Source organism: Pollicipes pollicipes, unplaced genomic scaffold (genome assembly GCF_011947565.3).
Source record: "Pollicipes pollicipes isolate AB1234 unplaced genomic scaffold, Ppol_2.1 Scaffold_4881;HRSCAF=5763_pilon_pilon_pilon, whole genome shotgun sequence".
Classification (NCBI taxonomy): Eukaryota; Metazoa; Arthropoda; class Thecostraca; order Pollicipedomorpha; family Pollicipedidae; genus Pollicipes; species Pollicipes pollicipes.
The window spans coordinates 31,407,288-31,435,046 of record NW_023596576.1 but is presented as its reverse complement, the minus strand read 5'-3'; the positions used below and the strand labels follow the sequence as shown (position 1 = coordinate 31,435,046).

At 50.5% G+C, this 27,759-nt stretch overlaps 1 long non-coding RNA gene across 1 annotated transcript; it reads left to right on the top strand.

Annotated features, from left to right (window-relative positions):
* The first annotated feature begins 299 nt into the window (after positions 1-299).
* LOC119099769 (uncharacterized) lies at positions 300-27,453 on the top strand. Its single transcript, XR_005094416.1, has 3 exons — positions 300-517; positions 16,274-16,352; positions 27,304-27,453. It is a non-coding gene; the product is annotated as an uncharacterized LOC119099769 (long non-coding RNA).
* Positions 27,454-27,759: the final 306 nt, after the last annotated feature.

Sequence of the window (27,759 nt, the reverse complement as noted above, 5' to 3'; positions counted from 1 at the left end):
AAGCGTTTCGATCTTCTGACTGACTTAGTACCTGACTGACTGACTTTCGCTGCGTAGTTACCCAACAAGTTTTAGTAAGTTTCGATTGGCAATCGATGGTTGTGAACGATCTATTGGTAAAGGTGCGATAGAATGGCTTCCTGCGGTTCCTGGGTTTGAAGTTGGATTTAGCCCACAAAAGGTACCGAAATGGGTGTACGTGGCTGCAAGTATCAATGTACCTTAGGCGTTTTATAGCCCAGACCGTGACGATAAACTGCCAAACAAACACGCCTACCACACCGCAGTCGGCGAATGACCTCGGTCGAGGTCAGACCGGGCCCCGCGAGCTCATGTTGCCGGGTGAGGGGCGCGGCATACGCGAGAGGGCGGTTCAAGCGGCGCCCAGCTCAAATACGACAGATCGAAGAGCGACTGGACGGCGAAGAAGCAGTGATAGCCGTTCACAAACGGTGTCAGTGATCATGCCCTCGAATACTGCCAGGTAGCTACGACCCCGAGGCCGTTCCCAGTGACGGTAAGCCAAACCTAGGCTCTGATGCCGAGACTGACATGGAATGCGGCAACGCAGGTGACCAGGGCTGCAATGTTGTATAATGAGTTGGGCAAGGGAGTACCTGAACAGTGGAAAATGGCCAAACCCACCCCAAAATATGACCCAAAACAGTTTCTCCCACATTTGACCTCCTCTATCAATGTGAGCAGTTAGAGCTCCAACTGAATAGGACGCTAAAACCCACGCCTCTGCAGGTGGCCTGTTGTTTGCTGGCTGTTGGCCCTCGCGCAGAGTGGGTCGCATGCGGCACCTGTCTGACCCTGAAGTCGTTCCCGGTGCACACACACACACATACACACACGCACACGTACGCGCGCACGCGCACACACACACACACACACACACACACACACACACACACACACACACACACACACACACACACACACACACACACACACACACACACACACACACACACACACACACACACACACACACACACACACACACACACACACACACACACGACGCACGCATGCACGCACGCACACACACACAGCGGCATATCCCGAGCCACGGTTGTAAGTAATCAAAGGAAACCAGTGGCGTCAAGCAGGTTAATATTTGTGCTGCGTTGCGTTGCGTCAAGCTCACGATGTCTGTATAAATCGCCACCCCATGCAGGGCTGCCAGCGGGAATTGCTAGATAATGCCGCATGTGAGACATCGGACATCTCGAAAACAGACTGGCCGTCGGAGAAGCAGAATGCATGCAAAGTGAAAAGCCTCAAATTGTGTTCTGGAAAGAAACCGACGCAAGTAAAGGCCCAAAGAGTACTGATTCCATCGACATCGAAGGCATGATGTCATCCCCGTTCCGGTCATTAATGAGATGCTCCGCACACGGCGGGGCCTTCCCCAACTTTTGCGGAATCTAGTATTACGATTCAGCTTCGTGTGAACAGATACACCTGAAAACCGTCGATGATTCACATTTCATGAACCCTGGGAGGATTGCAGTGCACGTGTTAGTAGGCTTCGCTCGTTCAAGGAAAATGTGGTCCATATCCTACCACTCTGTTCGCAACTCTGCCATGAACAGTCACAGGTACCCAGACCGTTCTCAGACTCCAGGAGCAGTACAGTTCAGTGCAGTTCATCTGCCTGTCGGTTCATGAAGTTAAGCCTCAGATCGAGATAGCTCCGCGTTGCCTGGTTTGAACTGGCCGCTCAGCAAACCAGCGTTCGTCGATCAGAGCGGGTCGCCGTAGAGGTACACATACCGGTCAAGAGATGGCGCCATTGTAGTGACAGGGGTCTTTCGAAGAGCTGTGAGCGTGGTGTTTTTTTACTTGCTTCTGTGCGTATAACGTCCTGGGGTTAAAGCTCTATTTTTCCCGGATATGAGGATGCCGGCTTTTTCCTCCCTTTTTCCGTCGTGACTTTGCCAGCATGGTTAAGACGCTGGACACGCGAACACCCTCTCGTGATAGCACTGTTGAAAATTATGTTTCACGTTTGAAGATATTAAAGCAAATATCCAATATGATGAAACAAGCTAACTTGTAGCAATTGGTGTGCTTTTAAAGTGCAAAACACCGCTCTAAACGGCACCATTCTCTGTTTAGTAACTATGCTCCGCAATGGTCATGATTTGATCACATCACCATACTTTGTCCAGCATTGACTGAGATCCAATTAATGGCCGTTATATCTGGAAATCGCGCTAACGAACGTCAGATATTAGCGCATCGACAAATATATTGTTCTTGGTCCTGCTTGTCAAATAGCTTATGAAATGGCAGGATTTGAATGACGTTGTTATGACGCCATGAATGCCCAAGTGACTTTGGAATGGTACTCTCCCCCCACCCCCGATATACATTTCCTCATTTTCGCTGGCGCATAGCTCGGAAACAAGATTCGGGTTAGATCTTAAGAAGAGCGAGAATATGAACAGCACCGAGAGGTGTTCAAGACCGCTATTTCAGTTCAAAACCCCATATAGATGTGGTACACTCCCTTAAAGCATGGGTGGTGCCCGGTCGGCCGACACTGCCCGATACTCGTTGCGCAATCGCTCGTGGTTCGGCCCGGCTGCTGACCTCGGCCTGTCCCTGCAAGCGCGAAAACGAAGAGGTGCCGGCCCACATCTTGTGCTCGCATGTTCAACTGCAGTGGTGCATTCGCTATCATAGGCTGACATGTTCTCCGATTAATTGGGTTGCATCATTTGCTCATGGGTTCAATGCGTGGGCATATGCTCCTTTTTCCTTAGGGCTCCCTAGCCTCCAACATTTTTCTGAAATGTCACAAAATGTATTTTTAGCTGCATTATCACATATAACCTTTCTTCCTTGGGTGTTATTTGCTGGTCATTATTGCTCTGCTAGTCAAAGGAGGAGCATTTCATGGACCATTGGAACGTGAACAAGAATGATCCAAACACGGTGAGCTAACTCCGCTGACAAGCCCACATTTGTGGTAGGTTACTTGGTCGGACCCTGACTTCGGCACCTTTTCCCAATTGTTCACACAAATCAATGCCTCTACCCTAAAAAAGCCTTTCGATTCACATGTAGAAGTAGCTTGCGGGGCATACAAAGAGGCCAAACGACCTGATCGGTTTGAATTATGCCCCATACTAGCGGCGTTGTTAGTAAGCGTTTCCGCAATGGTACTGTGCTGCAAGCGGGCCCTGTTAGTATCGTAAGTAAACTCTACAGGTACTGAATGCCTATGAAGAGGGACGCTCCGATGACATAGAAGTTTGTTTTGCCGTGTCTGTGTCAGAGATGCAACTAAATGCTTGTAATAAGTTTTGAAAATGTTCAATGGAAAGAGATCTGACATCGTAGCTGTCCATAAAAGCATAATCTTGCTTATAGACAGCTAACTGCAATTTTGCCAGCTTATGCGCCTATACAAACATGTTTTCAAATCTCTGTGAAACATTTCCAGCCGAACATCGCTGATAAAAGGTGTGTGGTTCGAAATGAAAACGAAAATTTTTAAAAGTAGACAAGAGCTTTGCAACTTAATCCTTTGTGAAAACGGCTAAGATAAATGTTTAGTGAGATCAGCTTCCACTTGTGTTATCTGAAGTACATGAAGAAACCTGTCCCCTTGTTATAGAAAACGACTGGGCCCAAAGAGAGCGAGGGGGTATTTCATTAGGCAGCTTATTCATGATTATCTGGTGACGACAGATCGACCAGTATCCCTGTGGGGAAACAAAATAGTCGCCCGTCGCATACACGTAATGACAAGATATGATAACCTGCACCAAGACGTGTGATGACACCATGTATATGATCACCAATGCATATGTTGACCGGCTTTGTCTGGCAACAGGGGTGATGACGCGCCTTGTACGTCACCGACGAAATTTACTACAGTCTTAATTGTCACCCAGAGTGCAATCTCCCTGAAACTGTTGCAGAATTCCTCCAAATGCGCCACACCACACAAAACGAATGTAAATGAACTGCAAAGGGTTGTACACGTCACAAGCATCCAGATCAAAAGTGTTCGTTTCGAAAGTTTCGCTTTTCGGTGAAACCCAGTTCTCGCGGTTGGGACGTGGATATCAGAGCACGAGGGCCGGCGCAGCGGGCTCCTAAAGACCGGCGGGCGCGTCAGCCCTGCTCAAACCTAAGACTTCACATGTGAGGAAAAGGCGAGAACATGTACGGCCGGCCCCCGTGTGATGACTTTAAATGGCTGGTAACAAATACCATGCACTATTTCATCACTTGGCCATTACCACTGTCGGAAAAAGCGCTTGGTGCGGTTTAATCCGTTCATAAAATCCCTCCACTTCCAGTCTTTTTAATGTGACATACTACGTTGCCGTGGTTTGGAAATTCCTGTGTAGTTTCATACTAACCCGCGCCCCAACGGGCTCTCAGACAAACGCGCCTGGCGGGGCAAATTGACTTCTCCTCTGGGATCTCGAGCTTTCAGCGCCGTATGAGAAAACAAATGAACCTTTTTGAAGGTCTCGACACGAGGTCACGAAGAACGCACACCAAGTTTTTAACTCTGGGCCAAACTGTGAGGTCACCAGAGGCCACGAAAGGTGAAAACGGTTATTTAAATAGATACGGTCAATATCTATGTTAACTCGCCGAGACGGATATTGAGGGTACGGAAGTGCGCGTTTAGACTGGCCGAAAGTCACTCCGATCAATTATATTCCCTCACATGGATCACGTCAGACCGGGTCATCGTTCAAAATTGTTGTACTAGTAGTCAACAAGAATCACGCATTTCTTCGCGATGTGCTTCTAAGTTTCTTTTATTGCATGCAGCTGCGAGACAAAAAAAATCCCAGTCACAAAAATCCCATTTTAGGGTGACCTAGAGATTATCTTAGGTCAAATCAGATGAAATGGGTAGACCAACCAAATGACAAAAATTAGAGTGTTAACCGGGTCCATGTTAACAGTATGGTACTTTTCTGTGGTTACGAATAATGTATGGCACATCTACAGGTATTCAAGATCGCATGACTATTGTGCACATACACAAGACATGATCCCTTCGACGCTTGGCAATGTTTTTGTCACAAACTGAGAACACTTACGTTGGTGCATAAGATGAGACGTCACCAGCTTTACGAACACGATAAGGAGGTGGGTAAACGCGTCGCATTCGTTCATCTAATCTCCGTGCTACTGGCAACATAAGGTCGACTTTCAACGACCTTATGTAGCCGTGCATGCCCTCACGTGATCTAATGCGACCTTGTTATGCATTGGAATGGTATCACGACACGTTTTCAACGGGAGTGTATTCTAATTCCGGGTCCAAAATTAGCTCCATAAAGCTGCTTATTTCGAGTTTAAAATGTGTTTTGCGGAAGGTACCCATACAGAAAGGTCATAACCTGGGCCAAGCGTATGTACTCGGTGGTCACGTGATGGTTGCGCATGTAGATACTCATGTTGCATAAAAACACCAAAAGTGCACAAAAACACGCACAAATTGGCATCATTTACGAAAATAGCAAAAACTGAACGACTTAAGGTCATTGACCTCGTCTGTTCCGAAAAAAACTGACAGGTGCAAACTGTGAGCACTGGCCTGTTATATTACTGCGGCAAGTTTGAACAATGGTAAATAACCCACAAAAGTTATGTGTTCTTCACATCAAGGTCTTTCAAGGGTGATCTCTTTGGCACAAGTGAGGTAAAAGATAGGTTAAGTCAGGTCTTGTTACATCAAAATTTCAAATTTGCAAAATGGATGTCAAATTGATCGATAAGCAGGTACTGAAAATTTTGTGTTGCTCCAATTGGTCGCTTTTGATCTGTGCTCAGAAACCCTAGGGGAAGTCAACTTTCTTGTGGCCGGGCGTGTGTTTAAGTTATGACCTGTGTCTTAACTGCATTTGTAGCTTTCCCATAGCTTACATAACATGTATTTCCAGCCTTCGCAACTCGCGTTTGGAAAATATTTACTGCTCAGGTCTGATTTACGGCGCTGCAGTTATTTCGTCACAGGACGACGGTGGCTAGTGTTCAGCAGGGTCTCTGGTTTCAGCGCCACAAACGGAACAAAACCGCAGTTTTTCGGTAGTATTCCTAGCATTAGGTTATTACCATCCATAGCATTATTTTGTTTATATATCACACGCCCCTAGCCCTTCTCCGCGTACCTGTTGTGGCCATATCCAAGTACAGCACATCACATGTTGCAATGCCCACTCATCACGGGGCTTTAAAAGATTGAGGAAGGCATGAAATACGGCTACTTCCACCGGCCCTGTGCCATTATCATTAGTTGTACGCTAACATTATGTGCGGCACCAGTACCTCAGCGCAGCGAGCGTTACGTGGCGAGCGCCGGGCTGGGGAGCGCCGGGCTGGAGAGCGCCCGAGCTAGACTGCAGAGCGCCGGACTGGAGAGCGCCCGAGCTAGACTGCAGAGCGCCGGGCTGGAGAGCGCCGGACTGGAGAGCGCCCGAACTAGACTGCAGAGCGCCGGACTGGAGAGCGCCCGAACTAGACTGCAGAGCGCCGGACTGGAGAGCGCCCGAGCTAGACTGCAGAGCGCCGGACTGGAGAGCGCCCGAGCTAGACTGCAGAGCGCCGGACTGGAGAGCGCCCGAGCTAGACTGCAGAGCGCCGGACTGGAGAGCGCCCGAGCTAGACTGCAGAGCGCCGGACTGGAGAGCGCCCGAGCTAGACTGCAGAGCGCCGGGCTGGAGAGCGCCGGACTGGAGAGCGCCCGAGCTGGACTGCAGAGCGCTGGGCTGGAGCGCGCCCGAGCTAGACTGCAGAGTGCCGGGCTGGAGAGCGCCCGAGCTGGACTGCAGAGTGCCGGGCTGGAGAGCGCCCGAGCTGGACTGCAGAGTGCCGGGCTGGGGAGCGCCCGAGCTGGACTGCAGAGTGCCGGGCTGGAGAGCGCCCGAGCTGGACTGCAGAGCGCCGGGCTGGAGAGCGCCCGAGCTGGACTGCAGAGTGCCGGGCTGGAGAGCGCCCGAGCTGGACTGCAGAGTGCCGGGCTGGGGAGCGCCGGGCTGGAGAGCGCCCGAGCTAGATTGCAGAGTGCTGGGCTGGAGAGCGCCCGACTGGGGAGCGCCCGAGCTAGACCGCAGAGCGCTGGGCTTGGGAGCGCCCGAGCTAGACTGCAGAGTGCCGGTCTGGAGAGCGCCGGGCTGGAGAGCGGCCGGTAGGGGAGCGGCAGAGCTGGACTGCAAAGCGCCGGGCTGGAGAGCGCCCGGCTGGGGAGCGCCGGAGCTGGGGAGCGCCGGGCTGGGCAACGCCAGAGCTGGGGAGCGCCGGAGCTGGGGTGCGCCTGGGCTGGGGAGCGCCGGGCTGGGCAACGCCGGAGCAAGGGAGCGCCGAAGCTGGGGAGTGCCGGAGCTGGGGAGCGCCCGAGCTGGACTGCAGAGTGCCGGGCTGCAGAGTGCCGGTCTGGAGAGCGCCGGGCTGGAGAGCGGCCGGTAGGGGAGCGCCAGAGCTGGACTGCAAAGCGCCGGGCTGGAGAGCGCCCGGCTGGGGAGCGCCGGAGCTGGGGAGCGCCGGGCTGGACAGCGCCGGAGCTGGAGAGCGCCGGAGCTGGGGTGCGCCGGGCTGGGGAGCGCCGGGCTGGGCAACGCCGGAGCAGGGGAGAGCCGGAGCTGGGGAATGCCGGAGCTGGGGAGTGCCGGAGCTGAGGAGCGCTGGAGCTGGGGAGCGCCGGAGCTGGGGAGCGCCGGAGCTCGATTGCAAAGCGCTGAAGCCATCCTCGGGGGTCGCCTAAGTCTGAAGAAAACATTTCCGTGGTTCAAATTGTCTTTTACATTCCATGCAACGAAGACATGGTTCAGGCACTCAAAGGTTCATATGTTCATTCTTCAAACTGGACCGGAGCACTAACACGTTTTAAACAGCAATATAGAAGTTTAGTTTAAATTGGGTGTTTCACATTTATATGGGGTTTTGATCTGAAATGGCCATCTTGAAGACCTTTCGCTGCTGTTCACAATGCTGCCGTTGATAGGACCTGAGCCGCTCTAGTCTCTGAGGCCTACGCCCGCGAACATGGGGAAAGGATATCGGGAAGGTATTTCAAAGTCGCGTTCGCATCCATGACGTCATAATAACGTCATTCAAGCCATGTAAATTGGAGCTGGTCGCCCAATATGCCACTAAGAAAATCGCTACACGTTATCGACATCTTCACAAATGTGTCATCATAGGGGAGGGGCCCTGCGACCATCTCCCGAAAAGGGAGAGTCGCACCTTAAAAACATTTTTCAAAAATGCTCCAAATCCAACAAGCCCAAAGTTCAAATCGAAATTATAATCATCTTAAGTCCAAATTACGCTGTCAGCGCTTTGTAACAGCAGTGCCCATTACGCCTCCTCCCTGCAGTCGCGAACACCGTCGTGACAGGCGCCGTGCGCACATCTACCGGTGCGAAAAAAGATTGTTTGCAATTGATGTAGCGGCCAGAGGGCTGTTACTGAGAAGCTGGTTGGTTAAAGCCTGAACCAGTGTTTCACGTGGATCATGTGATGCTCCCATTCCCAAAGCCAAAGTGCGCCTCGAAAAGAGCCACAATGGTGAATGCGATAGGGGAGAAATAAAACCCACAGCATAGCGTTCCGTTGAATTCGCGGGAGGATAACTTCATGTTGCCATATTTTTGCCTAAACAGATTGCCTCAAAATTCCGTAGATTTTACTACCCGAGCATTTTGACACCTAAGTATGTTGCAAACATTACACAACACACACGTTAGAAAAAGCAAGGCAAATGAAACAGTGGCGAGATGGAGCCAAATGAGATATGTTCCACATGGTCGACGACTTCAAGCAGAAAGTCTGAGCCTTTAAAAGGGATTTCGAGAAAACTGGTGTACCTGATCAAATTGTACGAGTGAGATTCAACAATGGGTGAAAGGTAAAAAAAGGTGGAATACTCCCTTTAAAGAGAATGTTCTACATTTCAACATATTGAGGCAAACATCAGATATGTTGAAAGAAGCTCACTTATAACTACCCGTTTGGTTTTGAGTGCAAAGTATTGCTCTAGACAACATTATTTCATCAAGTCACCTCTTCAACTCCTTCTTTAGGTTTGTTTCCTCTTCCTGGCTGGGAGCGCCGCGACTTGATTTCACGTATTTCTGGTGCTAACGTACGGTTTATTGCGTCGCTGGGATTGAGGGAGGGGCGCTGCTGCTTATCTGTTCTTGGGTAATGACATAGAAAAAAATTAAAAATGTTGATAAATATGCCCAACGGCATGACACCATTTAATAGCATGATGGAACGTTTGTATGGCGTCAATGAGGCTCCCAAACTGGTATTCGAAATTGCCACCGTAGCCGTTCTGAAGCGGACGGGCGAACTCATTTCTAGTACTTACGCTGCTCAAGAAGTGTCTTACTTAAGAGTGCAGTGTTTCCAGAACTCAGGTATGTGCGCGTATTTTGATCCTTACTTTTGGTGTTTTCTTCGTGATTTTATCTTGTTCACTTTCTTTCACATATCAGTTACGGCACATGTCTTACGTTATTCAAATCACAAGTCTTATCTCCGTAATAACTCATACTGCTGTCCAACATCCTACATAATGTAGCACATAACGTGACCTGTCCTCGAAACTTGCACTACGTGTCTAGCGTTGGTTGAAGGCCAAGTAAAGTCCGGTGGGGCCAGAAATCGTGCTCACGTATGCTAGACATGGATAACTCGATGGTGACATTTATTTTGCGTTGGAGCACTGTCGGACGGCAATGTTGAACTGGCATCGGTGAATATAATCTTTCTTTTTTCAAATCACCCCTTGAGATCGCGCAGGTAACGGCAGCCAGCCAGCACGCGGAGCGATAGTTATATGGTTGTAATATGGCGGCCCGCAGAACTACTTACGATCAAACCCGAATATTGCGGCTGTGTGGATTCGTTAGCACTGGGATCGGACTATGATCTGCCAGTACGACAGGCTCGTCCGACTTGGTTGCGATTCTGTATCAACGGACCTCTCAACAACGTGTGACTCAGTGCTGGCAGGCCGGCTGGAGCAATGATGTGCAAGGATTTGTGTGACGTTTCTATCGCGTCATGCATGCCTTAGTGACCTTGAAACATAGTCTGCGTCACAAAGTCTGCCCGAGTTCGGAGCACCTAGCTCAGAAACGGCTTTATATTCTAACGTAAAGAAGAGCAGGACTGTGAACTGCAATAAATGATCTTTCAAATGACGATATCAGTGCAAAACCCAATACCAATGGGAAACACTCCCTTTGAGGTCTTCGAAGCATATCCCGCCGGCTTGTTGTGCATCACCACCAAATTTTCAATAGCCGCTCGCGCATTTCGTCCGCGTGTTTTTCACCTCAAGAAATGTGCCTCTAGTATTTCTGTTTTTTGAGTGACGACGGTTTTTTTTTTAGGAAGAAAGCATCGCGATTTACGGCCGGTGAGGGCGGCAACCAACGAATCCGGCAACCGAGGCCGGCACGAATTAATTTATTGCATTAACAACGTACTTTTTGACAATTACATCTGGAAATAGATAAAACCAGGTAACTATATCCCCAAGATTAATACGCGCTAGGATGGGAGTTAAACTGAGCCCCCCCCCCCCCGGTGTTTTTTTTTCCAGAATGGTTTTCGCACGGCGCTGCGCAACCACGCCAAATGTTGCATGACTGTAAGCAATTGAATAGCAAAACGTTTGATATTAAACATGCAGATGTACTTGGTAAGGTCACTGACCTACAGCAGGTCAAAGTCAGACCATGGATTCAGCGAAGTCAATTTCTAAGGAATCGTTCAATATACAGCATCGGAGTGTTAAACAAATCCACACCTTTCTGATATATTTTCTTTGGTCGCACAAAAACTGAATAAAAAATTACATCAACCAAGAGTCAAGAATAAAGATCAGACCAAGGTTAAAACCAACCTGATTTATTACTCTAGGGTTTGCCGTATGAGGTAGTTTCTGGTGCTCATTTCGAATTGATTGATAAAAGCAACCAGACTGTACATCTTCCATGGACTTCTTCAAGTTCATAATAGATCACTAGCCTAAAAGAGCCCAGGTCAACATTTTGTTTTTTGATGGGCATTCTGTTTAGCGTTATTGTTGTTGCTTATTAAAATGCAAAACTCAGATCAGTCCTGCATGATTTCGGTCACCATGGCCTTCAGAATATTAAGAAAGGTCACCAACCTTTAATGAGCATGTGACCTTTTGCTTAGAGCAGGTGTCTAGGTTCCGGGGACGCTTCGAAGACTAACCTAAAGTTTGACCTTGTTTGATCTTACTTGACCCGAAGATTGTGACCTAGGAGCCTCAAACTTTGACCTAATTGAGTTCACGTACAGGTCAATAAACCCTGTGAGTTTCATGTCTCTAGCTTTCTTAGTTCCTGATATCTCAGTGGGGCCAAATTGACCCCTCACCCGAGCGAGGGGCATCCAGCCGGCCGCCCGGGCGCGTGTTCCTTCGTTAAATTAAAGCAGTCAGGTTCCATAATAATAAAAATTACACCATTACACAAGAAAAAAACACTTCTGGGTAGACGTTGGGCTGCTTTCGGGCATTATGTCATGAATATTGGCAAGCACATCTGAAGTATTGGATTTTAAGGAAACTTTTTCCCTGTTGTCGTGCACATTGGTGTTAATTAGTGAGCCAGCAGCTTAATATTCATAACCAATGGAGCATCTTGTCGAGACCACGCCATTGTTGTTGCTTTTTTTGCGAGGCCCTTTTATTATTAATAGTGTGGAAACGCCGGGGTAACGGTCACGCTGGCCCCCTATTCGTCTGCGTTATGAAAAACACTGAATCAGGGTAAGGAACAATCTACTTCACAATAATTTGGGTGCGTTCAAAAAACAACATCAACATTGGAATTGACTGAATCAGTTATCAAATAGCTCTTTATTTGAGCTGCATAACAGTCATTGCTGCGGAATAATGCCAAGACCATAAACAATTTTATATTTAGTTTTCATAACGCTTCGTGGCATTTTAGAATAAAACTGGGCGCCCAAATCAACAATGGAGAGGGGGGAGGGTAGGTGGTCCTGCACGAAAGAATGCAAACCGACGCCCGTCGTCCAGGGAGTCTTAAGAGGGAGGAAGTGTGCGGCCACCCATCAACTCCATGAACAGACGATGCGACGCAAGTTATCGGAAAACGAGTCGGCCTATGATAGTGAATGCACCGCTGTACATGAGCATGTGAACACAAGATGCGTGTCCACACATCTCTGCTTCCGTGCTTGCCGGGCAGGCTGACATCAGCAGCCGGGCCGGACTAGGAGCGGCCCCGCACTGGGCACCCGCGGCGGCGGCGGCGGCGGCGGCGGCGGCGGCGGGTGGCGGCGGCGAGTGGCGGCGGCGGCGGCGGCGGCAGCGAGTGCGGCGGCGGCGGCGGTGGCGGCGGCGGGTGGCGGCGGCTGGTGGCGGCCGCGGGTGGTGGCGGCGGGTGGCGGCGGGGCGGCGGCGGCGGCGGCGGCGGCGGCGGCTGGTGGCGGCCGCGGGCAGCCGGGAGTTCCCACTACAATTATCGCGCCCAGCAGTTCCTCCGTTTCATGCGTGACAAACCCACCATGACCAGGGACCGTGGAGATCCCGCCTCTGTTATGGAATGTTCTCAACCGCTACCATCAAGCTATGCAGAGCTGCAGCTATGACGGCGTTAGTGCTACGTGTAGGCATAGTGGCTGTCCATGAATTGCTTTGCGCTGAGTAGGGAGGGGCTTGGTAGACGGTGACCAAAGCAAATGAAGGTGTGGAACAACGTGATGTTACGCCCAGGTGTGGCTGCAAATCATGCTGAAACAATTAATATTTGCTTGCACAGTTAGGCGAGGGGGATGGCGCCCAGCGTAACCGGCACGTAAGCAGGGCGAGAGGGGAGGAAAATGGACAAAAAAGCGAAACGTCACGGTTGTTGACAAGTCACATAGGTATAGTGACGTCGGATGCAAAGAGGGGAACCAGCGGTATCCTCCCCATCTCCCAGAACAATATCACAGTAAACCTGTCGTGTTACACGTACAGAAGCATGAAGAAAACACACCACCCTCACACCTTTTAAAAGGACCCGCCGTCGCTACAATGGCGCCATCTTTTGACCGGTATGTGTACCACTACGGCGGCCTGCTCGGATTGACGAGTGCTGGTTTGCTGGGCAGCCATTTCAATCCAGCCATCGCGGAGCTGTCTCAACCTGAGTCTTCATTTCATGAACTGCAAAGATTGGGAGTATATTTACTATGCTCCTCCACGTTGTCGTTGAACGAGCGGGGTCTATTCACACATGGACTGAAGTCCTACCAGGGTTCATAAAATGGGAACCATGAACGATTTCGGTGATGCCGTTCATGGGGAAGGATACCGCATGGCGAAAGAATACTTATTCAAAATTACTTCGATCAACATTAACTTTGTGGGGCATACCGCCCATGGCAGTGCTCGGTGTTGAATGTAAACTAAAAGCTCAAAATAATCTCGGATGATTTATCTGTAGTGTGAAGTCTTAGAATACTTCGGGCACCGATATGGAGGTGGACATTGTTGGCCTTATTTGACCTCAAAATCACAAGCTAGGAGCCTCAAAATCTGGCAAAGTGATTTGAAATAGAACACTCCCTACTCTGTGAAACTGGTGTTCCTGGCTGTCTTATTTTTGACTCAAGGGGGTCAAATTGACCGCCTGTACCCAAGCGCGGCGCGTTAAACTAACCACGTGGGTGCATGCCTAGACCAAAATCAACAGAGTGGTTTATGAATTGGGAGAAATTTTAACATCTAACGGGCTACACACGTCACGGAAATTACTCAATCTGTCACATGTTCTATAAACCGACGAGTTTACCACTCCATTATTGATAAGGTAGCTCCGTAACGTAACGGAATAACGAAGAACGGAAAATGCCCATGTTCATGGCAACCAGCGTGAGAGGAGGGCACGCATCACAGCGTTTAAGCTATTAGGGTTAGATGCAGGCAGGACAGTCAGGATTACAGCCCTTAAAAATGACCTGAGGGGAGGTAATAAAGACGACGTTTGACACAAGGGCAGGTAACCGACAAATGACGCCGTCCTGAAGCTCATGACCAATGGGTGGAGCAGCCCTGAAGATCGTGACATACGGGTGGAGCCGGCCTGAAGGTCGTGTCATACGGGTGGAGCCGGCCTGAAGCTTGTGATATATGGGTGGAACTGGCCTGAAGCTCGTGACATACGGGTGGAGCCGGCCTGAAGGTCGTGACATACGGGTGGAGCCGGCCTGAAGCTTGTGATATATGGGTGGAACTGGCCTGAAGCTCGTGACATACGGGTGGAGCCGGCCTGAAGGTCGTGACATACGGGTGGAGCCGGCCTGAAGCTTGTGATATATGGATGGAACTGGCCTGAAGGTCGTGACATACAGGTGGAGCCGGCCTGAAGCTCGTGACATACGGGTGGAGCCGGCCTGCAGCTTGTGATATACGGGTAGAGCCGGCCTAAAGCTTGTGATATATGGGTGGAGCTGGCCTGAAGGTCGTGACATACGGGTGGAGCCGGCCTGAAGGTCGTGACATACGGGTGGAGCCGGCCTGAAGGTCGTGATATACGGGTGGAGCCGGCCTGAAGCTCGTGATATACGGGTGGAGCCGGCCTGAAGCTCGTGACATGCGGAAGGAGCCGGCCTGAAGCTCGTGACATACGGAAGAAGCCAGCCTGAAGCTTGTGATGTACGGATGGAGCCGGCCTGAAGCTTGTGATATGTGGGTGGAGCTGGCCTGAAGCGCATGATATACGGGTGGAGCAGGCCTGAAGCTTGTGATATACGGGTGGAGCCGGCCTGAAGCTTGTGATATACGGTTGATGCTGAGTAAGGCAGAGGATATCCGCCACGAATTGAGGCGCAGTCTTGTCTCAACGCATTGCCGGTAAGGATGCAATGGACCCTGTTTCTGATGGCGTGGCCTCATATCAGCCAGCTTAGGTGATGTATCTACGAAAGTGTTGTACGTATATAGCACAAACGTGACGTAAGTGGCGACGAGACTGGAACAACTTGCCAAGAATGTTCTGCAGATCAGGCCATTGCCGCCGCTACAATACGGCCTCACATTGAAGAAAATCGGTGAGCTGTGTAATCTATACTAATCGTTCAAGAACCGCTGATTTCCAGCGGTAATCTCCGACGGTGGTATTTTTTCTCCAACGGTGGTATGGTGGTAACGGTGGTGTGCCCTCAGTCCGTATTGCAGTTTTGCAACTTTTGTAAATACATCAGGTCAGCCACACGTGCACCCGAATTTGAGTAAGAAAGCACCTAAATATCATTCATGAAAAATATGGCCGGTCCAAACACCTTGATTGTATGGATTTTTTAGGCTAGCGTCTGCACTAACCGCTGCTTGTTATGCCAGCCTTATCCCACCTTGCGATGTGAAATCCGGGTCATAGACAGAATCTTTTGAGGGAAGTTTGAAGTACCGTACTGGACAGCACAGCCCGTCGTGCCTTCCGACATCCCCCGACCTTTGGCATGGCCGCCGCCACCTCAGTCAAGGGCAAATAGCGGTCGTTCAAGCGAGTCGAATTCACCGCGTGGCGAGCGGTTAAAGGGAGTCGAACCTACCGCGCAGCGAGCGTTTAAAACGAGTCGAATACAGCCCACGTCAGTGAATCAGGCAATAGGTGTCTTAAGTAACTGAGCTACTGGATGGACGTGTATCTAATCTATAGCACGGAATTTATATATCAAACTAGACGAGTACGAAAGCAAAGTCAAATGCCGAGTTTGAGCATCCGCACTTTCGCCGCCTTTGAGACGCGGAATGTGCGCGCCTGTCCATGCCTGCTGTCCCCAATGCGGCAATGTCCGACACCACGGGCAACAACGACCTGCCGACCACTGGCTGGCTGTTGTGAGCCTGCCCTTTTTAGCCGCCATGCGGTGGCGGAAGGGGGACTGGACCTGGCCGCAGGGCAAAAGCGGGGGTGAGGGTGCCGTTATCTACCCGCTCCCCCTGGACTTGAGGCGTCTCCGGGCGTGGTCCGTGGGCTCGCGACGGACCCGAAACATTCCCAAGAGGGAGCCGATTGCGGAGTGACCCTACGTCTGTCGCAGACCTCCAAGCATCTGGAAGAGTTGTCGAGCACTGGCAAGTGTCTTTACGAGGTAGGTGAGAGGGAGCCGGCTAACTCTGATGTGTTCTTAGGTGCGTAAGGTCGTCAGCCGGGCGGCCGGTTGTTCCGTGCCGTTCCGTGACGCCGCCAGCCGTTCACATGGTGCCCCTTTCTTGCCGCAGACCGCCGACTGCCGACTGCTGACCAACCGCTCTCTCCAACTTCGGACATCGCCGGCTTGCTTGGCCCAGCTCTGAGGAGGTAAGCTCAAACCGTTTCCAACAACCGCATGACGGCGCAACCACACAATCACCGTTTTGCGGCGATTGTGCGGCACATGGCGCATGGTGGTCTGCCGCCTGCAACGGCCAACCGTCTGTATGGCACCGACTCCCAATGAATTTGATACTGCTGTAATAACCGGAGACCAATGGGAACATTTTCGATGGGAGCGTGACGGCTCCGACAGTTTTTCTGCACAAACCTATCTCAGTATTCCCCGTCTGGATACACTTGGACGGCGTATGGTCATAAAGCGATCTTCGTCTCGCTGTCGGCCGCGCGGCCCGAGCCGTTGCTTCGGCTGCTTGTCAGGCAGCGAGAGGCTGTCGCCGTTCGCCCCGAGGTAACGGTTTGCCGGCAGTTTGAACTGCACTGACGCGCAAGATGGCAAGTTCCAAGTGCCCGTGTTTGCCTTCGGTATATACGTGTCATGCTGTAAGCATCATAGGCAGATATTTGCCGCACGTTGGGCTTTCTGTTTAAATGGAGGTGCGCCGACCGGCAGGGGCGCAGGCAGGTGACAATAAAGTCGACTTTCTTGTTGGATCACAACTCCAGGCATCGAGTAGCGTCAGAGTTGAGTAGTGTCCTCACCTTTTGTTCTCATAAAGAACGAAAATAATAATATTTAGCATCAATGGCGTGCGCCTCATGGCCGTGTCTGTGTGCGCCACTGCAAACCGGCGTCGGGGGGACGCGCGCGCGCGCGCGCCCCAGGGCATAAAATTTGACCAATGAGAGCGAAGGGTTCTGCGGACCCGGAACATCAAGTTCTATTCGCTGGAGAATCCAACGCCAGGGGGTGGTGCTGTTGACGCAAAATCGCTGCCGCTGAGCAAATATCGCATTGCGAAGGGGGGGAGGGGAGACGCCAATGTGGCGTTAGGCAGCCGACAGGCAGGGGTTCGGGGGTCAGGGGCGAAGGAGATAGGCTTGGATAGGTTCGGTCGACGCGAACCGTCGGCGGCCGGGGCCAGATCTTAGACGACGTCGGCCAGGACAAGCCAGCCGCCGCTCAACGAGCGGCCAGCCACTGCCAACACCGGACGGAAGCGACAGGATGACATGATATTCTGAACACTTGTGGCGTGGAGACTGTTCGTAGCACATGGTTCTGCTAACTTAGAGGAAGAATCAAGTCTTTTTAGTGTATTGTTTGAGTATTTGAAATGCATTTATCCGATATAATTTTGCGGAATAGTTGGATTGGCTTGACGGGGATTAAAACCTTGCACTAACGTAAAACTTTGGACGTCCACGGCTGTCACATTCCTCGACAGTGACAGAAGACCGTCACGGTGCCCGTGCTAGCAGTGCTCACGGGCGACCAATGGCAGGTGCGGATGTGGCGGCTTGGACGGGCTGTGCCAGCTGGGGCTGGCGACGAGCTAGGTATCACACGCCGGAGGCTACAGCTGATGGTGTTATTTGACGGACTGTGGTGTTGATATGGTGGCGGGCCAGCCGTCAAAGTCTGTAACTGTCACGGGCAGACTGTCACAATTGGTGATGGCTTCTGCTAGCTTCTTACGGCAGGCGGTGAGCGTGACGAGTGTCGCGCCGCGTCGCTTGATCCAGCACTGAGCTTCCTGCCGAGAGGGACTCGACTTACGCTCCGAATCCCACGTGAAATCACGCGAAAATCAAGCCCTAGTTCTCACATGCTGTTTTCAATTTGGGTGGTGATTTGTCGGTAATTTGGTGTTTTAGGGTTTGTCGGCATCGGTGCCATTTCGCGTCCACATTTCGATATTGGTGGAATGAAGCGAAGGGCAACGGGACATCGCGAACTCGGTATCGTTAGCTGACCGATGAATTTGCAGTGGCCGGTCGTCACAGCTAACGCTGACCGGTCTGCAGCGTCACCACTGACGCTGCAGACCGGTCGTAACAGCTGGCGGTGGCCATGGGCTGTCGATACAGTCGGCGGTGACCATGGACCGGTCGCGCGCACTCACGACGTGTTCAGGCGGCGGTGACGTAGCGGTCGTCACAGCTGTTATGGTCTGTCATGTCATGCCAGTAATGGCCGCGTCATTCACTGGCAGCGATGAGCGCGTCACTTACAGTCAGTGATGGCCGCGTCAGCTGCAGTCAGTGATGGCCGCGTCAGTTACCGTCAAAGATGGCCGCGTCAGTTACAGTCTGTGAGGGTTGCGTGAGTTGCAGTCGGTGATGGTCGCGTCAGTTGCAGTCAGTGATGACCGCGTCAGCTGCAGTCAAAGATGGCCGCGTCAGTTACAGTCAAATATGGTCGCGTCAGTTGCAGTCGGTGATGGTCACGTCAGTTGCAGTCAGTGATGGCCGCGTCAGTTACAGTCAAAGATGGCTGCGTCAGTTACAGTCAGTGATGGCCGCGTCAGTTACAGTCAAAGATGGCCGCGTCAGTTACACTCAAAGATGGCCGCGTCAGTTACAGTCAGTGATGGCTGCGTCAGTTACATTCAGTGATGGCCGCGTCATTCCATATTTGATACCATGGCATTGGTTAAGGCAGGACTGCCAACCAGTCAGCGCACCTATCTGACGCCTTGTCTGCACTGACGCCGCTCTAAGCCGCATGTACGCAGCGCTTCTCCAGGCAGGGGGTCTGCCGCGGCGCCAGCCACGGGTCTCAGTGACCAGATGCCGTTATAGCGGGGAGGCCGTCTGATCAGGCGCGCAGCACCCGCGCAGGCCGCTGTCATTGCGCGACATGTACTGGCGTAAACGTAATTGTGAGTGGCTGCAATATTGCTCCATCTATTACCGCTTGTTCGCCGTGCATTTGCAATGCCTCTTTCGATCAGGAAAAGCTTCGACGTGGGCAAACAAAAAACAAAACGAAAACAAAAAACAAAAAGGGACATTATGAAACAAAATAAGCGGCTTAACTGTATTGCTTAGGCGTGGTGCTAGGTTACAGAATGGTGATATAGGTGTGATGAGTGCAAAAACTGATTTTTTATTTCGCAGCTAAGGGAAAACAGCAGGGGACATCAACTTATCTGATCTTAACTGAGCTGGCTTTATCTGAACTAGCCTGATTTGAACTAGCCTTATCTGGACTGGCATTATCTGAAATGGGTCAATGGCGATATCTGAACTGGCCTCCCAGTTTGTGATAATCAGTATGCCGTGTCGCACAACTTAAGTCAACTTGCGTATTAGGGCCGCCTTTTGTACCAATGTTTTTTATTATGATATTTATACGCGCTGATTGGACGCAGCCCTGAGATTTTAAAATGCATATCTGCCGAGAACTGTGATCAGACTTCGCGGATCAGTGCCTTATGCACGCCTTTCGCATGACGTGTTATCGGTTGTTCCTGGTGTTCAAAAAGTTTTTGGTTTTAAAAAAACATCATCTGTTCTGCTATACAAAGGTATTTTTCAAACTGATCTGAAATCGCTTTCACGCACCAATATCGTGCAGCAAGGGAGGTTTGCCCTAGCTTACCGATTCTGTCCGCAGACGTGTTACTGACAGCCTGTCATTACGCTCTATATTCGCTGATGTCGGCATTACCATTTTGTTGTGATCTGCAATTGAAGTGGTGAATTGCTTTCAGAATATCGAACTGATCCGTTTAAACCACGCGAGGTCTGTCGTTGGATAGCTAATTACGAGTGAGACGCTCTCGCCTGTCCTGCCTAACGCCCTGTGCATTGGGCTAGTCCTTTAAGTGTTTACAGTCAATGCGATATCTTGTCAACTTTGTACTGGCCGTCTTGAAACATTCAAGACAACTGTGGTTGTTTTTTTAAAAATTTCTAACAAAAGATGAGCTGCGTCTGGCAGCAGATCACTGACCCAAAGTCAGGGTAAGGATCTGCGATCGTTTTTAAAAGATTTTATTTAGAGTGTAGCGGTCTTGCCTCTACGATTGGAATACCATGCCAGCTAATGGCTTCGAGTTTGAAGCTTGATTGAGCTCCATCAATTGCATTTGCGGCCAGTTTGCAGGCCTGTCCGCGAGTAAGCAGTCGTGGGAGTTTCAGCGGTTCGCATGGTTGTACTGTCTGTTGTATTAAAGGATTTGATTGAGATATTTTCTGTTGAGGGACTCATGGGCGCTAAATGACCACGCAGTTGAGGCACCCTAAAGCCACAATTACTACTACTACGGTGTTGAGGGAGTCAGGACCGTCAGCTCAGTGAAGCGTCTGTCGCTGCAGTTCATCGCTAGAAACGGGCGAATCATGGCGGCAGCGTTGAGATCGATGCATTTCTTACAGCGGTCTGTCAATTGTAACGGCCTTGTTCATTGCTGCGTTTTCCAGGGGTTGCCTCTGAGCTACGCAATCCGGTGACATGTGAACGAAATTCTTCGGTCTGTAAGCTCACCATTGTTCAGTAATGCTTGGGTGGGAAATGGTTACCAGAACATCGGGCTGATGTTGGGTCAGTTTGATTGCACTGGCCTCTCGTAGATTCAGCTGGGAAACCACGATAGTGTAGTCGTTTGTGTAGGTAGTGTAGTGGTTAACGCGTCTGCGGTAACCACTGCGCGTCTGGGAAACCAGAGGTTCCGGGTTCGATTCCCCGCAGTGCCCGCCCTCCCTGCCAGGGTGAGAGGCAAGTGACGCCATGTAGCCTCAGCAGCTGAGTGCATCGTAAAGCTCCAATGACACACACGCACACATACACGGAACCGATTTGCCTACTAATTACTGTTAAGTTTTATACCTCATATTTTCTTAGGATTTGGGTAGCGCTTCGAAACGTGTTCATTGAGGATGCGCACTGCGGTCATTTACCTTAAGCAAATTAACTTCACCGCCGTTGCCGCCGTGAGGCTCACAGCTCTATCTGTCGCTAGTGTATTACTTGAAGTATCGTCCACAGAGCATTGCACGCGTACTGATCAGGATCTTTGCTTATGACATTATTATTGACCGATTCGACGGAGATTTTATTGCTCAGTAACATTCTTTGAATTAAAAAACAAATTAAAAAGCTGATGAAAGGTGGGGCCCAGGCTATCGACTTCAATCGATCATCCACAACAAATGTGCTGATAACAACACTTCAGATAAGTCACCATCTCAATCTACAACGGCGAATTACATTCACGCGAGTACACTGAGCTGGTGGCCCCGAACTCATTCAAGTCTCTGGTAAAATATTTGATCTCGAAGCTTGAATGCCCGGGTGGCAATACATGCCATTTATGCAAGTCTGAGCTCTAAGGGATTTGTACGCAAAAAAAGCGTAGCTTACGAAATTAAGTGTAAGCTGTGTTGGGACTCTGTTGAAAACATGGTTGGGACAGTCTACGTCGGGGAGTCCACGCGCCCTATTCGTCTGAGATTTAATGAACGCCTGCGAGACGCTAAAAATAAAACAGGAAGCATTTTTGGGCAAAACAGTCAGGCTGAAATCCGGGGGTATAGCCCCTGTCACCCTTTTAAAGCCCAAAGTCATCTTCAGAACATAGGAGCACCCAGGCAGGCAAATAACTTAATCTGTTCTTCCAAAAGGTCGGCGACCAAACATTAACGTACAGGGTTAATTATGCTCTTTTATGTGAGCGTGATACGTGCCTTGGTGTGTGATGTGTGTTAGCTTAAAACCGTTTACATGTATAAGTGATGTCTGAAGTGTGATGTGCGATGCTTGTCTAATTGAAATCATTAACTTGTATACTTTATGTGTGATTTGTGATGCCTGCTTACTTGAACTTGCTTGCATGCTTAAATGAAGCGTGGTGCATGACACATGTTTGCTTGAATTCGTTTGCATGTACACGTATTTTTCGCGTATTCTGATTCTTAGATATGCACTGTATCGTAGTAATGGCTAGTAGCAATTGCTCCTTGCATTATTTCCTGAATGCCTGTGACCTGGTAAAACTGTTGCTCGCACCTTCTCAAATCGAGTAAGATCATTGATAAACAATTTATAACCTACTTTTGCTATTGGTTTTGACATTGACATGTTGCCGAAACATCAGCGCATCTATATCTCCATTCTCCTGTTTTGTGGCGCAGCGCAGCCGCGCCAACTTTTGCACAGCTGTAGACAGTTTAATATGAGATCGCTGGTAAGCTGTTCAGTGCATTAACGAGGAACATTATTCCAATTTTTTATTCTGCTATTGTTTCGATAAAAGAATGTTGCCGAAATATCAAACCGACTATATCTCCATTATCCTTGGTTTTCTCCGAGGAATGAGGCTAATACTACTGTCTTATCTAGGCAGATCGTTGGGTACCATAGGTGTACCTTGTATGGTCGCTGACTTACAGCGGGTTAAAGATGGCCATGGATTCAGCGAAGACAATTTCTAGGAAAACGTTCAATCTGATCCAACAACTGAGTATGCAACGAAGCCATATATCTCCGAGATATTTTCTTAGGGAACACGACAATTCAATGAACAAATTCGATTGACTTAGGGTCAGATATGACGGTCAGACCTAGGTAAAAACCAACCCGTTTTATATCTCTAGAGCTTGCTGTGTGGGGTAGTTTGTGGTACTCATTCAGAATTTATTGACGACAGGAACCACATTATGGCGAGGCGTTCAGGCGTCTTTCATATGGTTGTTAAAGGCCATGATAGGTCACTGACCCAAAATGACTCAGGTCAGCATGTCGTTTTAAGTACCGCATTTCCCAGCGTAATCTTTAACGCTTATTCAAATGCATAACTCATAGTAGTCTTGCATGATTTGGTCACCATGACCTCCGAAAGATCAAACAAGGTCACTTACCTTTAATGAGCACCAATGATCTTTTACTTAGAACAAGTATTTAGGTTTTGGAGTACTTTGGACACCAATGTTAAGTTATATCCTGTTTGACCTGATTTGACCCGAAGGTCATGACCTAGGAACCTCAAATTTTGACACCAGTGAGTTCACGAACAGGCCAACACACTCTTGAATTTGGTGTCTCTAGGTCTCATTCAGTTCCTGAGATCTCAGGGGCGGTCAAACTGACTCCCCACCCGAGCGAAGGGTATTCAGCCGGTCACCCGGGCGCGTGTTAAGCTGAACTGGAGTCTAGAGATAGGGCGTGAACTGGAGCCCGTGTCGCCAGGTTGGTAGTCGGTGGTCACCCCGTCCTGGGGACGTAATAACCCTTCAGCCCCTGGCGGGGAACCATAATGACACCCCCGTGTTCTACCTGCGGGTCGCTTACACGGAAAAGGCAAGGAGTCTTATGAGTGTTCAATAGAATGCATGAAAAGGAGGTAAAAGATAATGAGGAAAAAACTGATGCTAGTCCCAAGACGTGCTTTTTTCCCAAATCATCTAGTGAAAACGTTGCGTAACAAAGTTGTGAGCCCACGCGCAGGCAATGTTAGGAATCAGAACACCGATGGCCGGGGCCGCAGTTGCGGGAGGCCGAACGGCGTTGGCCGGCGCAGATGACGGCAGCCGCCGGGCGGCGCGAACGACCGTCTTCGTTTTTTCGGTTTGCCGTCCGAACGCAGTGGAAATTAGTATCAAAATCCGTACTTAAAAACATTCCCAGGTGGACCTCGGCTGGCCATATTCATACCAATGGTTAATATCATTTTGATCTGCCCCCGCGTTCACGGGTCTCCAAATTTTCTGCACAGCCCACAACAATTATGTCGAAAGTTTCTGAGTGATAACCGTTCAGGAAGAGTCTCTGAATGACTGTAAAATGAGAAGTGCCGGTGGTTTATTCCAAGCAGTCACTTAACATCGACTTCCTCCACTTTATTGACTTCAAAATACAAGCAGAAATGTATCTTGAGGTAGCTTCTGGTCCCTCGATATCAGGTTAGCCATATCTGGTTATTTTTTGGAGGTAGGGGACTTTCGCTATCAGGGGCCCTTTGTAACTCTGAAGTCCCTCCACCCCCTTACACCTTGTCAAGAGTTTGGCTGCGCAGCTGATTGGAAGTCGTGGTTTGAGGTGACGATGGCTCCCACAGAGCCTCTCTTAGTCCTGGCTAGCTGGCGACTGGGTCGACGGATGCGACATAGCCAGACGGACGCCGTGCGTTTACCGTCAAAACAGATGAGAGATGCGAAAGGCTCTGCCCCCTCCCATCCCCCCCCCCTTCCATGTTGCCACGCAATATATCTCTTCTAGCAAACATCTGTGGTGGAAGTTACGGCTCATGGGCTGTATGTGCGATTGAAGTGGTTTCTAACTGTGTGTAGATAACAATGAGAACTGAGCAGTTCTTTTTTTTTGAAAATCAAAGCAGCTATGTTTACTGTTAGCATGTGACGACGTTAAACACTGGAATGCCCTGTTCAAGAAGCGACTTTTCGCCTCAATTACCATGGAAAAAGGGCTATTTCACTGACATTAAATGACTAACACGTCTCTTAAATCGAACCTGAAGCACATACGACGCATTCAATGTCCGGTGATGAGTAACTTGAGTGCAATAAGATAACTGTAATAAGATGTAATAAGATAAGGTGACTTGTGTGCTCCCCAGACAATGTCAGTGTAGCGTAGCCCCCTAAAAATTGTGAGACTGTCTGATGAGGCACTCGGCAGCGTTTTACCACATCCTCCCCAGACCGCGGAGAGGGGGGGGGGGGCGATGGTGGCCCCAACCCCAGTTAGGCGAGACGCCGCCGGCCCGTCGCGGGTGGTGCGGGGCGGGGATCGGATTCCGGCTGCGTTCGCGGCTGTCGGAGCCGGGGAGAGTAGGGAGGGGTCGGATGTCGGCTCCGCTAAATTCTATCGCACTAATTTCGATGTTTTCTGCACCAAAAGGAAGATGGTTTAGCTATCGCGCGCCAATCCATTGCCCTTTTTTTGGTCTAGCGAACCTAAGCTCTCACGGCGTACCGGCTCAATGAATCATCGCGCTTAGCTTAAAAATGTGTAACGCATAAATGGGCGCAAAACTACCATTGCGGTCGGCGCGCCCAAAAACACCTGAATGTTGTCAACATTTGAGTTTCTTGCAAAAAATTGGGCATAAAACTAACTTCTATCTATAACACACTCAACATCGGTTACATCTGCCCACGCAACCCTCGGTGATTTGTTTTCAGACGATTAACACTAGTCAAGATTTGGCCTACATTGCATGTAATTGCAGCTTTTATTTTATACGGGAATTTATGTCCTTAAGTTTGTTCCCTCCGGCATCTGTGACCCTGAATCAATGTGCCCACAGCAATCGTTGCGTACAAATGTTTGCTTTAAATCTTCACGCAACAGCTGATAGCTGCCTGAAACCTAGCCATCACAATGATACGAACAATAGGCATTTAGTAGGACGGAAGATTGGATATTTGCTTTTTTATATTTGCATGCAGCACTCTAAAGACCTCTGCTCTAGACGTCACGCTACTGAGTTGTCCCAGCCTCATCTGATGTGATCCTAACAACTTGGCCCGGCCTGGTTTAGCCTGAACATAATTAAATGACACAAAACGATGGTGCCGTTCGACCGTTATCATTATTTAGTACGAAACCAAGGGAACCCGTTTGACCTCGTGCAACATCAGTTGGTCTGGCGAGTAACCAGCCGTTTGTTGTCAGATGTGTCCGTTAGGGCATTAAGTAGCGTGGGCTTCGGCACATGTTTCGTCCCGCCCATGCGATCTGATCGCAGACTCATTAGGATTGCATACAGCAAAACAACCAAGCAAAACATTCAAGTGCTACTCCTTGACGTCTCCGGAAAGCACCCTCCTCACAGCCGGATCCACATCGGCCGCTCACTGCTGTGTGCAAGAAGCGGCCGGAACGTATTTGGGCACGACTGCGCGCTCGACGCAACGTCCAGGAAAATGGCGCCGGACCGTTTACCCCCCTCGCCGGACGGGTCCAAACTTCGGCAGTGCCTAGCTTCCCGTCGGCCGCCGGCCCGGACTGCCGGCGTTCGCCCCCCCCCCCCCCCCCCCCCCCCCAGCCCCCATCGGCCGCCGGCCGCGGGCCGCCAAACAACCACCGCCGGCGCGATAATCCCCCCCCCCCCCCGGTTCCCACCGCGGCCGGAAGGGCCGGCCATCATTTTCACCATGTATGAGGAACACGACAGTGCGCTGGCGGTCCGGCCAGGGGGACCGGGCGCACGGCAAGCCGAGCTTTACGGCTTGTTTTATCGCCGCGCCTGGTAGGAGGTCGACTTGGCCTAGTCCGGCCCGGATTTATTATTGATTAGTTTTCAGATACTTCTCATGGCATATACCTTGTTAAATACAGAAGATACACAAAAACGCTTGACGCTTACACAGTTCCAGGACATACAAAGCGCGTCATTTTCCGCTTGCTTTTACCTGTGCTCCTTTCGTTGGCCTCGTCTAAGGCAGCATAAAAGTTGCATTCTGTCTGGCAAAACGCAGGATGCGAGGCGAGGCGCATTGCCAGAGGCGAGGTTTTGTGGAGCGCAAATAGCAGAAGGGGGCTATATGTAGTCTGACTGTCGGAATCGAGATGATATGGTGCGGGACGATCGGAAATGATGTGAAATGGCGTATGACTGTTCTTTTAAGACTGTGACGTGGATTTCTGTCAATGTTACACGCGGCTCACCCCAGATGCGGCACGAAAACTGACTTTAAGATTACGTTTGTTTCCCATCACCCACCTACGTCCCTGGTGATTAACACATAACATTGTCAGGCGTCTCAGCAGTCGGAGGTTGGGTGGGTCCAGTAATCCCATGAATGGTGTTGAATGTTTCCCGAGATAATCCTGACACAAGTTGTCCATGGAAGCTACGTCTCTCAGCGAAGCAAGCCCGCAAACGCATGTAAACGGGTAACTTAATATGAATGTTCAATTGATAGCAACCCCATGCACTGGTTGTAGCTATACAAAAACTAAACAGGATGACGGTTGATCATAGAAGAAAATTTATGTGAGCGTTCAAAGCACAAATTTGGTACACGCTCACATGGAGTTGTCGTGAAAAACACGTGTCCTTTCCTTAAACCGCCATGATTCTCGACCGAGATGCATTTAACAGGCAACAACGACCCTCTGTTGCAGAGAGTGGTGTTGGCCAGCACAAGACCATGGTCAACATAGACCCGAGAAACGGCGGCTTTCCCAGCAGCGGAGATGAGCCTGCGTCACCGGAGACCGCTGACGCTGACCGTCAGCTGACCTGTGAGGGGTCGCCGCCGCCCTGCTGTCCGCCGCCAGCCCGGCCCCCGCCGAGCCCGACGGCCGGCCCAGCTCAGGGCACCGGTCCGACGTCAAACGGCACCGGTGCTCTGAGCCGGGCCATCCGGCCGGCGTCGGCGGCCGCCCTGATCGGCTGCGAGCGCAGCCGGGCCGGGCTGAGGCGGGCAGAGACGTCGCCGTCCCTCTCGCTGGCTGCCGACGGCCAGCTGCAGCGCTCCGACGCGGTGCCCCGCCTCCGGCCGCGGGCTGACAGCGAGGGAGAGACGTCCGGCGTCCGACTGCGTGCTGAGGGCGCCGCACGTGTCGACCCCCGGACGG